Genomic DNA, 14,642 nt, shown 5'->3' on the forward strand with positions numbered 1-14,642 from the left:
TATATATATATAGTGTGATGTATGTGTTTCTTCACACTTGGATTTGTACTTACTGAACAACTATGTTCTATTTTATTGAAATATTTGTTTCCATTAAAAGAATAAGTATATGTGTACATGTGCAATTTGAGTATATATATAATATATACTATTTCAATATGGACAATTTTAAAAAGTTTGAAAATCCATGGTAGCCTGGAAGAAAGTAAACAAAAATCCTGGATAAATTCTATTGTCAAAGTTAAAACACTTTATGTGTTGATTAAAGATTTGGAGTCTTCCCCATCTACCTAGTTATGCTGAAGTTGACTAATTCAATGTGTGAGTACACTTTATTAAATGCTATACTTAATGTTAGCCTTGTTATTTTCATTAAGTATATATTGCCCAGTTTGATTATGTCCATACCTGATAAGTAATCTTCTTCAAGTTTGTCTAAGTAGAGTGTTCATGTCCTCCCAAATAATTTAAAGAATCACATTTCTTCCTTGTAATTTCTCAAAATTGCTCACATCACTTGACTTGCTTCTGATTATTAGCTTAATAACTTTAAGCTAATACACATATATTTTAGCTAATGGAAATTCCCATAGATGCATATCATCTTCCTATATTGTATTTTCAAAAGATACATGTTTCAATAGTTAAGGTTATGATGATATTCATTATGAGACAAAGTATCAATTTACCTTTGTCTTTGAGAATAAAAGTATTTTGCCTAAAGGTCTTAATAAGCACAGAGTCGTATAAAAAATAGTCACACCCATATATTAGTAAAATTCCTACCTTTAATAACTGTTGTTGTTCAATAGTAGAATTTCATTTTCTCATAAAAAGTTACATTAATCTTTTCTTTCCATTACAATAATTAATCGGAAACAAGCACTGAAAATTTCCTCCGTATCAGTGACTACATCATAACACAAGTCATCACATTGCTTGTTTGATTTGAAGGATCCTGAGTGTTTGAATGTGTAAACTGTTTTATGCTAAAATAATCACTAAGGAAGGGTTGTCACAGTTATGAAATATTTCTTCATATAGATAATGAATCCCAATGGATAGTTCTTTGCAAAAAAAGCTATAAAAATTCCCCAATGTATATACTAACTAGCTTATAACTTTCTACCAGCCTCTACATAATGAAATAAATATTTAAAATTTTATACTTGTAGAAAATGGACTCAATACTAAAAATATACTAGAAAACCTAGGTCTACCTCAGTAATTTCATAATACATTTCTTTAACAAAATAAGATGTCAGGATAGATTTTTGATGTCAAAATAGAATTTTCCTATATTGATATTTTCTCAGAATTTTATATTTTGAGATATTTCTTTAAAAAAAGCAGACTAGTTTTTGTTCTACACAGAGAAAAAAGAGGTAGTGACCTTCCAAAAGAATTCTAAAAAACAAAATTATTGTCTTCAAATCTTTCTCTCACAGTAGCTTGGCATAGTGTGAAATTTTACCTGTTATAATATTAAATTCTATGTTAAAATCCCTCATTTTCTTAAAATAACAAAAATATTATTTCAAGAATAAACATAAACAGCTCTAGTCAATATGTAAATATTTGTTCCATACCCACTGTATTACTTCTATGTATACTTAAAATATGATGTGCCCCCCCCCAAAAATGAAAATTTGGTGTGATAAAACAGAAAAATAGTATTTTGTTTTTGTGTTGTCATTATCAGTTAACTTGGCTCTAGAATGACTGAAATTTTACTGAAATAGTTAACAATGTACAAATTAACACCTGGAAGAAAATACATATTGGGTTGATTAGATTTAATGTGGAGACTATATGTTTGAAAATACGGGTCCTGAAACTGTTGACTTTGATCATTTGTATAGTCCAGCTTTACTGGGGTATAACTGACAAATAACATTATATAAGTTTAATGTGTACAATGTGATGATTTGATATGCATACATATTGTAAAATGATTACCACACTATATAGTTAACACATCCATCACCTCACATAGTTAATTTCTTCTTGAAATCTATTCTTTCAGCAAATTTCAAGTCTATAACACAATATTGTTAGTTATAGTCCAGGATGTATACTAGACTATTAGAACTTATTCACTTTATAGCTGAAAAAATTTGTAACTGTTGACAAATATCACCCCACTTCCCCCCCATACCAAGAACCTGATAACCTTCAAACCATCAATCTGTTTCTATAAGTTCTATGTTTTAGAAAAGTAAGGGTATATAGTACTTTTCTTTCTCTGCCTGACATTTCTTACCATAATATCCTTAAGGTTCACCTATATTGTTCTAAGTGGCAGTATATCCTTCTTTTGCATGACTGAATAATATTCCACATATTGTTTATCCTTTCATCCTCTGATGGGTACTTAGGTTGTTTGTAGTTTTTGTCATTATGAATAATGCGATGAGCATGGAGGTACAGAATTACCTTTGATATAATTGTCCTTTCTATTATTTCTTATATTTTAACTAATGCACTTTTTAAAGATTTATTTATTTATGCATACAGAACTGGGGTACAGGCCAGGGTGCAGGGGCAGTGAGAGGCTTCACCAGAGACAGAGTGGGGAGCAGAATAGACTGACTGACAAAATCCAACTGCTGAGGGGAGCAGCAGACGGGTCAGGAGAGGTCTGCCACGCCATGTGGGTCACCTCTGGGGCAGGGATTGAACTCATGCGGAAGTGGCTTTAGCTTCTCAGTGCTGTGCTTTAACCCACTGCGCCACCAGGGAGGACCCTTAACTAATGCATTTTTAATTGATGTAACATTGGTTTACTTTATTACTGTTGGTATTATGAAAATATGGGATCCTTATTCTTCAGTATCACCATCACAGACTATTTCTTCTATGTACATATCTAGAAGAGTGATTACGGGACTATATGGTATTTATATGTTTGATCTTTAGAAGAAAGTATTTCTATATATGGCTTTGATCTGCACTTACCATATAATTAGTAATATTGAGTACCTTCTTACATACCTGTTGGCCATTTGTACATCCCCTTTGGAAAAGTATCTATTCAGATCCTTTGCCCACTTTTACAATGAATTATTTCTTTTTTTGCCATGGCTTATATGTTTCTCATGTACTTTTTATTTTAACTATGTCAGATAGATGACTTTTGAATACTTCCTCTCATTCCATAGGCTTTCTTTTCATTTGGTTAAAGTTTATTTTATTGTGTAGAAGATTGCTTAGTTTGATGTACTCCAACTTGTTTACTGTGATTTGCTGCTTGTGCTGTCAACATCATAGTAAAAGAAATCTTACCAAAGCAAACATCAAGGACTTTACTCCTTTTTTATTTTTAACAAATAAAAAAAGCTTTTTAGCTTTGGTTAGCACACAGAGTTTCTTGATTCATTTCAAGCTAATTTTGTGAATTTTGTTAGATAAGGGTTCAGTTTAATTCATCTGAATGTGACTATTCAGTTTTCTTAACACGAAGTCTATCCTTTCATCTCGATGCCTCTATTTTCATACTAGTACAATGCTTTTTTCACTACTGTAGCTCAACATGATAAAATCAGGAAGTTGTTGCTGACTTTATTCTTTCCAGGACAGTTTTGGTTGCTTTTAAAGTGTTTTTTGATTAAATAAAAATATGAGGACAGTTTTTCCAGTAATTCTGTGGAAAATGGAATTGGAATTTCCTTAAGAATTATAGTGAATCTATACATGGTTTTGGTTAGCATGGACTATTGTTCAATACTAATTCTTCTGTTTCCTGAATGTGGGGTATTTTCCATTTGCTTGAGTCTTCAATATAATTTCTTGATGACTCATTTTCAATATACGGAAGTTTTACCTCCTTGATTAAATTTATTCCTATTTGCATTATTTTTGAAGCTATTATAAGTGGGTTTTTAAAATTCCTTTTTCAAATTATTGAAAAAATTTTTGAATATTTATTTAGCTTTCTTTATTATTTTATTGATTTTATTCCATTTTGGGGGGGACAATATTGTTTTAAAAGCTTATATGCACTTTAGCAGTATAGGTTGACAGCTTTTCAGAAGTATGTAAACATGTGATACATACCAAAAATAAAAATAGTCCTCTACAATAGCCCTTTGTTACCCCCTTCCAAATGCTGCCCACTTCTAACTCCCCTTGTTGTAGCTTCAACTCTACAGTCACTTTTCTAGGGTTTGTTTTTGAGTGACTCTGTTTTGTTTCTTTGTTTTTTATTTCAACTATGTGGTATTTATCTTTCTCCTTCTGACTAATTATGTTTAACATAATCCCCTCCAGTTCCACCTATGGTGTCACAAATAGCAAGAGTTCATATTTTTATAAATATATAGTATAAAAAACTCAATAGTGGTAGAGAACTTCAACACCCCACTTTAATCAATAGACAAATCTTTTCACAAAACGTGAAAAGATAATATATACAATGTGAGCATGTTAGACAATTGATAGGGTACTGCACCTTCAGAAAGTTGATTAAACATTATTCTCAAGTGCACAGGAAGCATTCAAAAAGACAGACATGTTAGATCACAAAATAAAAAAATCCAAGAAATTTGTGAATACTGAAATGACATCAAACTTCTCTGATCAAAGCTATATTAAAATAGAAATCAACAACAAACATAATACAGGTTTAACTTCTAGTATGTGGAGAACGATTAGCATGCTACTGAATGATTATTAGGTTAATGATGAAATCAAAGGAGAAATTAAGTAGCATTTGAAGACAAGAACTATCAAAATCTATACGACACAACCAAAAAAATACTCGAAGAGATGCATATAGTACTGTAAGTTCACATCACGGACCAAGAACTAAGATAAATATTACCTTTCATCTTAAGGAATTAGGAAAAAAGGAACAAACAAAAGTCAAAGAAAATAACAAATTTTAAGTTGACAAAACAAAATAGTAATAAAAAAGATCAATAAAAACTGGTTCTTTGGAAATATAAATAGACAAAACTCTAGTTAGATTCAGGCAAAGGAGATCTTAGAAACAAAATCATAAACAAAAGAGAAGTTACAATGGACACCTTAGAAGTAGAGAGAATCGTTGTGTTACAGTAAGCACCTTTATGCCAATAACTTGGTAATTTAGAAGAAATTTCAACCAACGATGCTATTTTCTGCAAGCAGTGACATTGGGCTCCAGGATCCTAAAGGGACCAATCATGTCTGAGCTTGTAACAATGCCAGAGGTGCTGGGTTTTCAGTTTTGAAATCCAACCACAGGATAGGTCAGGTAGGGCACATTGGTGCAGTTCAATCCAGGAAAGGAAGAGAGTAGCAAGGAAATCCTCTACTACATGGAGAGTTTACAGCACACCACTGAAGGACTACAGGCTTAATGAGTAAATCAAAGAAAAAAGAAAAAATACCTCAAGATGATGAGGACACAAACCTCCAGATTAGATGAGAACTAGCAAAAGCAGTATTAAGAGGAAAGAATATATACACCTACCTCCAGAAACAAGAACCCAAACAAATAATGTACTCATTCGTTGAAAAGAATGAGGAAAACAACAAAAACCCCAAAGTCCATTCGAAGAAAGGAAAGAATAAATATATTAAGCAAAAATAAATGAAATAAAAGTTAAAAAGTTGTTCCAAAAGATCTATGAGCTACAAATATTTGTTCTTTAAAAATAAATTAAACATGGCCCTCCCTGGTAGCACAGTGGGTTAAAGCACAGCACTAAGAAGCTAAAGCCACTTCTGCATGAGTTCGATTCCCGCCTGCCCCAGAAGTGACCCACATGGCGTGGCAGACCTCTCCTGACATGCCCGCTGTTCCCCTCAGCAGAGTACTTTGTCGATCTGCCTGTTCTGCTCCCCACTCTGTCTCTGGTGAAGCCTCTCGCCGCCCCTGAGCCTCTGGCCTGTACCCCAGTCCTGCATGTACAAATAAAAATAGATTTAAAAAAAAATTAAACAGACAAACCTCCAGGTAGATTCAAAAAGAAAAACCTCAAATAAATGGATGAAAGAAGAATACAGCAGACAAATCAAAAATCTAGAGAATAAAAGACTGAAAATTTGTAAACAAATTCAACAAACTAAAAGAAATGTATGAATTATTAGAAATATACAGTTAGCCAAGGTTTTATAGGAAAATATAAAACTCAAACAGGCCAATTATAAACAATGAAACTGAAATCAAAACTCTCCCAAGAAATGAAAGCCCAAGAGCAGCTCTTTCATAAGCAAGTTCTAGGAAACATACAAAGATGAACTGATATTAACCCTTCTCAAATTCTTTCAAAAATTAACAAAGTAAAAAAGCACTTCCAAATACACTTGATGAAGCAAAATCACACTAATAGCAAAACCAAACAAAGATAACACCCCAAAAAGAGAACTACAGGTCAGTCTCCATAAAGAACATAAACACTAAAAGCTTCAATAAATCATATCGCACCAAACCTAACAATGAATTTAAAAGACTGTAAGCCATGACTAACTGAGACTTAATGCAGGGACATAGGAGTGATTCACCTTCCAAAAATTAATCAACATAATTCATCACATATACAAAAAGAAAGATAAAATTCATATGATCTCATCAATGAATACCAAAAAGCATTTCAAAAACTTCACCATCTTTCTGTAGTGAAAGTCCCTGAAAATTTTGGAATAAAAGGAACATATCCTAACTTAATAAAAGCCAAATATGACAAAACCACAGCTAGCGTTATTCTCAACTGGGTAAAAGGAAAGTCTTTCCACTAAAATGCAATAGAAGACAAGGATGTCCATTCTCACCATTACTTTTCAACACAGTAACAGAAATCCTAGTTAGAGTAATTGAGCAAGAGAAAGACATAAAATAAATCCAAATTGAAAGAATAAATAAAGCTATCATTACTTGTAGGAGATATCTAATATATACAGGGGACCCTAAAAAAAATCCATGGGAAGGGCCCTTCCTTGTGGCACAGCAGGGTAAAGCACAGCACTAAGAAACAACTCCAATAACAAACCTCAAACTCATTCTTCAAAGAATTTGAACAAACATTGCTGAAATTTGTATGAAACCATTAAAGATCCCAAATATCTAAATCTCTCCTACTTAAAAGACAAAGAATGAAGGTTTTATATTTTTAGACTTCAAAGCCATAAATATTAAAACAGATATCATACCAATGGAAATGAATTTAAAGCCTAAAAATTAAACAACACATGTAGTCAACTAATATATGACAAGCGAGCAAAGGATATAACCTGGGACAAAGAAAGTGTCTTTATTAAATGGTACTTGGAATGTTGGACAGTCACATGCAAAAGAAACTAGACTACTATCAAGCACAAAAATAAACTCAAAATTTATTAAAGATTGGATGCAAAACCTGAAATCAGGAAAATATATCAAAGAAAACATTAAGAAAACATTCCATGAAAAAATTCCAGAAGCATTTTAGAAAATTTGTCTCCTCATCAAGAAAATCAGAGACAATGCAGAGCAAATGAGGAAGTAACCAAAATGAGGAGACACCCTACTGAATTGAACACCATCATCTGGTAAGGGAACATCAAAATCTAAAAAGAACTAACACACCTCACCAGAAACAAATCAAAAACCCAATCAAAATTGGGCAAAAGAGCTAGACACTTGTCCCAAGAAGAAATGCAAATAGCCAGCAGCATATAAAAAAAAATGTTGATCATCCTTTTTATGAGGGAAATAAAAATGAAAACCACAATGAACTGTAACTTCACACCTGTGAAACCCAGATTACAAAAACTAGAAACAAGTATTGGTGAGGATGTGGAGAAAAAGTTGCCCTCTTTTGGCAATGCAAACTAGTTCAACCACTATGGAAGTTGTATAACTGTTCCTTTAAACACTAAAAGTGGGCCTGCCATATGATCAGAGTTATTCCACTCTTAGGAATCCACCCAAAGAACACAAAAAACAATAATTTGAAGGGGAACCTGCACTACTATGCTCATTGTTTATTGTAACACCATTTATAATGCAAACATATGGTAACAATCTAAATGCCCCCAACCATGAATGGATCAAGAAGATGTAGTATATATACAGAATGGAACACTACTATCAATAAAATGAAGAAAAATGCATGGCTTTTGCAGCAACATGGATGGAGCTGGAAGAGATTATGCTGAAATGAACTAAGTCAGCGGGAAAAATGATAAATATAGGATGATTTCACTTCTATGTGAAATGTAGAGAACATAAAGGGTCAGAAAAGAAACACTGAAAGATTACCATAGATATGAAGCATCTAGGAAGGGAGGCAGAGGGAAGAGTGGAGAAGGGGTGTGTGGTGGAGTGAGGAAGAAAACACAAGGGACTAAGATAGATGGTTTATGGGTGCTTTGATGGTGGGAGAAAAATAGTGACTACCACTGAGGGGAGAAAATTATATACTTTCCAACAATTAACAAAGATGCAAGAAAAAATGCATTTCATGAAAAAATAAACTACCATTGGAAAAAAGAAAGACTGTAAGGACACCTTATGTGTGCTTTACCCCATCTCACCAATAAGAACATCTTGCAAAACTGTAGTGCAGTGTCTCAGCTAAGCCGACTGCTGTGAAGATACCAAACACCCCAGCACCCTATAATCTCGCTCATGTCACATTTTCAAAGACACACCTCTTCTACCACAACATATTCTTAACCGTTGTCAATCAATTATTTCTTCTCTGTTTCTGCAATTTCATCATTTCGAGAAGGCTATATTACTTGATTTATATATATAGCTATATCACTGTTGGAGTTTGACTTTTTTTTAACTCATAATAAACCTCTATAGCTGTCAAAAAATGAAAATTTAGAAGGAGAAAGTAAAAACAATGACATGTTTACATGTGAAAAATAAAGAAACAAAACATTCAGGTGATAAAATCAAACCATGAACAAGCCATAAAAATAAGACTGCAAAACTGAGGCTACTAGAGTTGAAAGGGGTGAGGGTTGAGAGAAACTTGTGGAAGGAACACAGTGGACTATTATGGAGGACAATGTGTGCTGGGAGGTAGGTGTTGTGTGGTAACATATTTCTGAAGAGATGTGATTCATTATTAAATACAAATGAAATAGTCTCCAGTGAAATAAATACCCCAATAATAAAGTGTTTGAATGAACAAAGAAGGACTCAGTCACAGTGCCTACAAGAGACTTTAAAGGCACACACAGAGCAACTGAAGAAATTGAAAACATATTTTAAGCAAAACATAAAAAGTGGAGATAATATATGTATACCTAAAAAATTGACTAAAAATGGGAGAAAGAGACAATGCCTCCAATTGTTACATAATGCTAAATAAGTCAGTCCATAAAGCAAATATATAAATATGCACAAATATATAATAAGAAGCACCAAATATAAAATAAGAAATTACAGTTATTTAATAATGCTGGGGAATGCTCAGCAATAATGAGATCATTTAAAGGATAAATAGGGAAATAACAGATTTTAGCAACACTTTAGACCAAATGAGTCTAGCAGTCATATACAAAGCATTCCATCCAAAACAAAATGTTACATCTTTTTTCTTAAATAAACATTGAACATTTTCTAAGATACATCTTATGGTATACCACCAAAGAAGTCTAAACAAATTCAATGACATGGGTATATAATTCAATAATATTAAGCAAAATGGGAGATTAAATACAAAGTAATATAAAAATGAACCCCCAATGGATCAAAGAAGAAATCAAAGGGAAAGTTAAAATGTCTTAGTGCAAATGGAAATACATGAACCAAACTTATTGGATGTAATCCAGTTCCAAAAGAAAATTTTATAGTATTAATGAACACAGAAAGAAAAGAAATTCAAACAGCCTCATTTATATCTCATGACACTAAAAAGGAACATACTTAGCCTAGGAAGGAAACATAGAAATAAAAGAGAGAATAGAAAATAACTTATGAACTAAAATTTGATTTTTCTGAAGATAAATAAAATTGACTAACCTTTTGCACTAGTAATAGATAAAAGGAGACATTACATATACATATGTATAAAGAGAAAAAGCACAGTTAAATATCATAAAATACAAAGAATCATAAGAGAACACTATATATGCCAACAAACTGAACAACATAGAACAAATAATATATTGCTAGAAATATACAACCTACCAACACCAAATCATGAATTAATAGAAAGTCTGATTGAACCAACAACATGACTAGGAATCCTAACCAAAACAATCAGACAAATTAAAGTCATACAAATCAAAAAGGAAGAAGTAAAATTATCTCTGCTGGATATCACATAAATATATGTATAGAAAACCCTAAATACCCCATCAAACTAGAACTATTGGTAATACATTCCATAAAATTGCAGAACATACATATAAAGTCACCAAAAAACTGAATAGTCAAACCTCTCCAGACTAAAAAGAAGAAGAATGGAGGTATTAAATACTCATTTGGTATTAAGCTCCCAGACCCCAAACTATACTCCAAAGCTATAATAATTAAAACAGCATTGTATTGGACACAAATAGACACACAGAGGAATGGAATCAAATTGAAAAGCCAGAAATAAAGCCACATATGGGATCAACTAATTTATGACAAAGGAGCAAAAATGTGCACTGGAACAAGGAAAACCTTTTCAATAAATGGTGCTGGGAAAACTGAACCACTACATACAAAAGAAGGAAACTAGAATACTACCTCACACCATATACAAAAGCAATTCCAAATGGATAAAAGACTTGAATGTAAGACCTGAAGTCATACAACACATAAAAGAAAACATAGGCACAGCATTCCATGACATACATCTCAGGAACATGCTTAAGGATTCATCTCCAGAAGCAAAGAAAATGAAGAAAAAAAAAATAACAAGTTGCGATTATTAAACTAAAAAGTTTTGGTTCAGCAAAAGAATAGACAAATAACCAAAACAAAAAAACAATCCGCAGATGGGGATAAAATATTTTCTCCAAAGATGTCTTCCTTGCCCGTCCCAGCCCTCTCCCTCAGCACTCCCATTCCTGTGATTGGCCTCTAACTCTGCCACTAGGCCTGGTGGTCCATGGGACTGTATCCTGCTCATGGAAGAGGATGGAGGCTACATCTCAAGCACAGCCAGAAGGCGGCTTACCTGTTCTGAGTGAGGCCTTGTCTCTGACCTGAGGCTCTGAGGAGTGCACAAGGTGTCCAGGAGGTGGTCTGTGTGTCTGAGGCCTGGGAAAGTCGCACAGCTTCCCTGGGATCCAGCTTCCCAAGGACCTGGTGCTGCGCAACATTGCCCTCACTCTGTGACGGAATAACTACCATGTGTGGTCATTGACAGAGGCTTCTAATACCTTCTGGATCACTCAGCCCAGCTCCTCCCTCCAATTAGCAAGGCTGAAGGAGAACCTTCTCAGGCAGAACTAATTCAGCAGGCCTTTATTAAGTATCTGCCCCTTGAATATCCCACAGGCACCAGGTCCCACCTGGGTTTCTGGAATGTTTAGCATCTTTCAAGTTGGAAAGACTGATTCCATTTACAGGGAACTTTGAGAAAATCACCCCAAACAAGTGAGTGGGAGAACAGTGACCCAAAGCCAGTCATTTGACATCTTTGGCCATAGTTGTCTCATTTGTCAGTATAACAATCCCCTGTGCCTCTGGCAGAGCCCAGATGGCGGCCTCCAGCGTGGGAGGGGTAGGGCGCTACCAAAATGAGTGAGACTGTTTGCAATCACCTGAGCTCTGAATTGCTCCGCAAAACAAGTGGGAGCCATTTCCAGCTCTGCAGTCACCTGCAAACATGTGCCTGCCTGTGGAGTGCCTCTCAGCACCCCCTTTGGGGGTCTGGCTCCCATACATCACCTCTGGATACCCACGTGGGCTCAGTAGTTTCTCTGCTCAATATTATTCAGCAATCAAAAAAGATAAACTCATGCCATTTGTGGCAATATGGATGGAGCTGGAAGGGATCATGCTTAATGAAATAAGCCAAAAAGAAAAACAAAAATATTGGATGGTTTTACTCATAGCAAAAGTGTAAGGGATCAGAAAAACAAAACAAAACAAAAAAGGAATTGTAATAAAGTGAAAACTTAAATAACTAACAACTATAAATCAGAGACATTTTACAGAGGTGGAAAGGGGGAACAGAATCAAAATGGGTGGAAAGAGCGCATGGGACTTTGGTGATGGCACATGGGTGAAGTGGTGGTGGGAAGCCCATGGCGATTACAACTGAGATGAAAAAATGTACAAAATGAATAATGTAAAAAATGTATATATAAATTTTTTAAATAATAAATAAAAATATATTTTTACTCCATACAACTGACAATGGACTGATATTAAAGATCTACAAAATATTTACGTGACTCAACAAAAGCAAAAGAATCAAGACAGTCCGAAAATGGGTAGAGGAGCTAGAATGACACTTCTCCAAGGAGGAAATGCAAATGGCTAGCAGATACATGAAAAAATGCTCAACAGCACTGATAATCAGTGAAATACAAATCAATACAACAATGAGATATCAACTCACACCAGTGAAAAAGGTCCGTATTCTAAAAAACTAGCAATATCAAGTGCTGGTGAGACGGGTGGGAGTACAAACTAGTCCAACCACTATGGAAAGTTGTGCAGAGTTTCTCAAATTGCTAAAAGTGGATCTACGATTTGATCCAGCAAATCTACTGCCAGGAATCTACCCAAAGGACACAAAAACATTAATCTGAAAGGACACTTGCTATCCTATGTTTAGTGCAGCACTATTTACAATAGCTAAGATACGTAAACAACCTAAATGTCCAAAACAGATGAATGGATCAAGAAGATGTGGTCTACACACACAATGATGTACTGCTAATCAAAAACGATAAACTCATGCCATTCACAGCAACATGGATGGAACTGGAAGAGATCATGCTCCGTGAAATAAGTCAGAAGGAAAAAACAAATTATTGGATGGTTTCTCCTACAGGAGGAAAATAGGGAAACTGAGCAAAGGGCCAAAAATAAAACTTGCAGGCAAACAATAGGTCTGAGTCATACAGCGGGGAAGGAGAAAGGAGAGAGTTCAAAAGAGGGGAGGAAATAGCACAAGGGACTATGGTAATGGTCTGCGGGCCATGTGATGGTGGAAGATTTATGGGGACTACACCTGAGCAGAAAAATAAAATATTGTACAAAAATGAATAACAATGAGAGAAATTATAAATAAAAATCACAGAATAGAAGGAAAATCAACACACAAATATTGGTTGTATTTTTATATACTAACAACAAATTATCTGAAAAAGATCCCAATTCCATGTATAGTAATATCAAAACAATAAAATATTTATAATTCACTTACTAAATATCACTCACTAAAAAGAAAAAAAAAAAGAGCAAATGTGCTAGACCTCTCACAAATCCTGAAACTAAATATTCCTAATTTGAGTACTATGCTCCAATACATAAGGTGATGGTGGTGATGAAGCAAGAGAAGACTCTATACTAAACCTCCACTGTTTTGCAAGGTAGCTTGTCTCTTGTGTATTTGTGTATTTGCCCTAGTCTATGCATAAATTTCTGTAATGTTCATTTTACTCCCAAAATTGCCCTAGTATTGCTGATAAATTACATGGTCACCTTGAGTATGCTCTAAAAATTGTAAAGCACACAAAGTGCCTATAGAAAAAAAAGACAATGCTATATGGAGCCTCTGAAAGATTCATGAGAGAATTGCTGCCCGTTCTAACAATCATTCTCAATTTTAAGATGATCTTCTAGCTTGCTATCATCTTCTAATCAAATTTAAAAATTTATTATAAGTAACCAAGTAACTAGATGACTTGAGTATTATCTGATCTACCAAAATCATGAAGTTGGACATGCAAGGCAGCATTTCATTTTAAATATAAATGTCCTACACAATACATATCCTGAGTAGGTAAGAAGGCATCATATAATTCTTTGGGGGAGGGGTGGTGCATTTGTTAGACCTGCAAAAATTATATGTTCCAGTATCAAGCTCCTGCAGTATCTCCTCTTTTAGATTGACCATTTCTCCTTCAACCCAGATATTCAGCTTCATGGGAAGTTCCCTATGGCAGGACTAGTTAACTATGAAAAGTTACCATATGAGAAAAGGCCCCAAATTCATTGAAGTCAAGTGTGCATATAAAGTGGATGGCTAATGAATCTTAATTTTACCCTGCCTGCTCCATATTGTTTCTGAACATGCACCTACCCACAAACTGAAGAATTAAAGCACAGTGACATCAGTAGAGTTGAAGGTCCATTTTCATATCTGCCCAAGCAGATTCCTCCTTAGTAGTAACCACCATAACTAATTTTCATTTTTATTGTATCCTTATATTTTATAACATAGGTGTCATATTTTTAAACAATATACAATTTTATAGGTGTTTAATTTGACATAAATAGCATTATGTTATATGCATCCTTCTGCACTGTCATTTTCAACCTGTGTTAAGCAGAATAATTGTGCAATAAAAATCCTTGAGGGCAATATATGAATGTACTAAAAACCAAAATCACCCTTTTAAAATTTACGTCTCACAGAGATTCCTAACATACTTTACTTGTCTGCTATTCAGAGTGAGTGATATTATGATGTTGAATATACTGAACGTGCTATGGACTTAAGGTGAAAACAATATTGACGTACAGGTCTGTTGTCACTTGGTAGCTCTGA

The sequence above is a fragment of the Condylura cristata genome, unplaced genomic scaffold (genome assembly GCF_000260355.1).
Source record: "Condylura cristata isolate star-nosed mole 26May11 unplaced genomic scaffold, ConCri1.0 scaffold00046, whole genome shotgun sequence".
In the NCBI taxonomy this organism is placed as follows: Eukaryota; Metazoa; Chordata; class Mammalia; order Eulipotyphla; family Talpidae; genus Condylura; species Condylura cristata.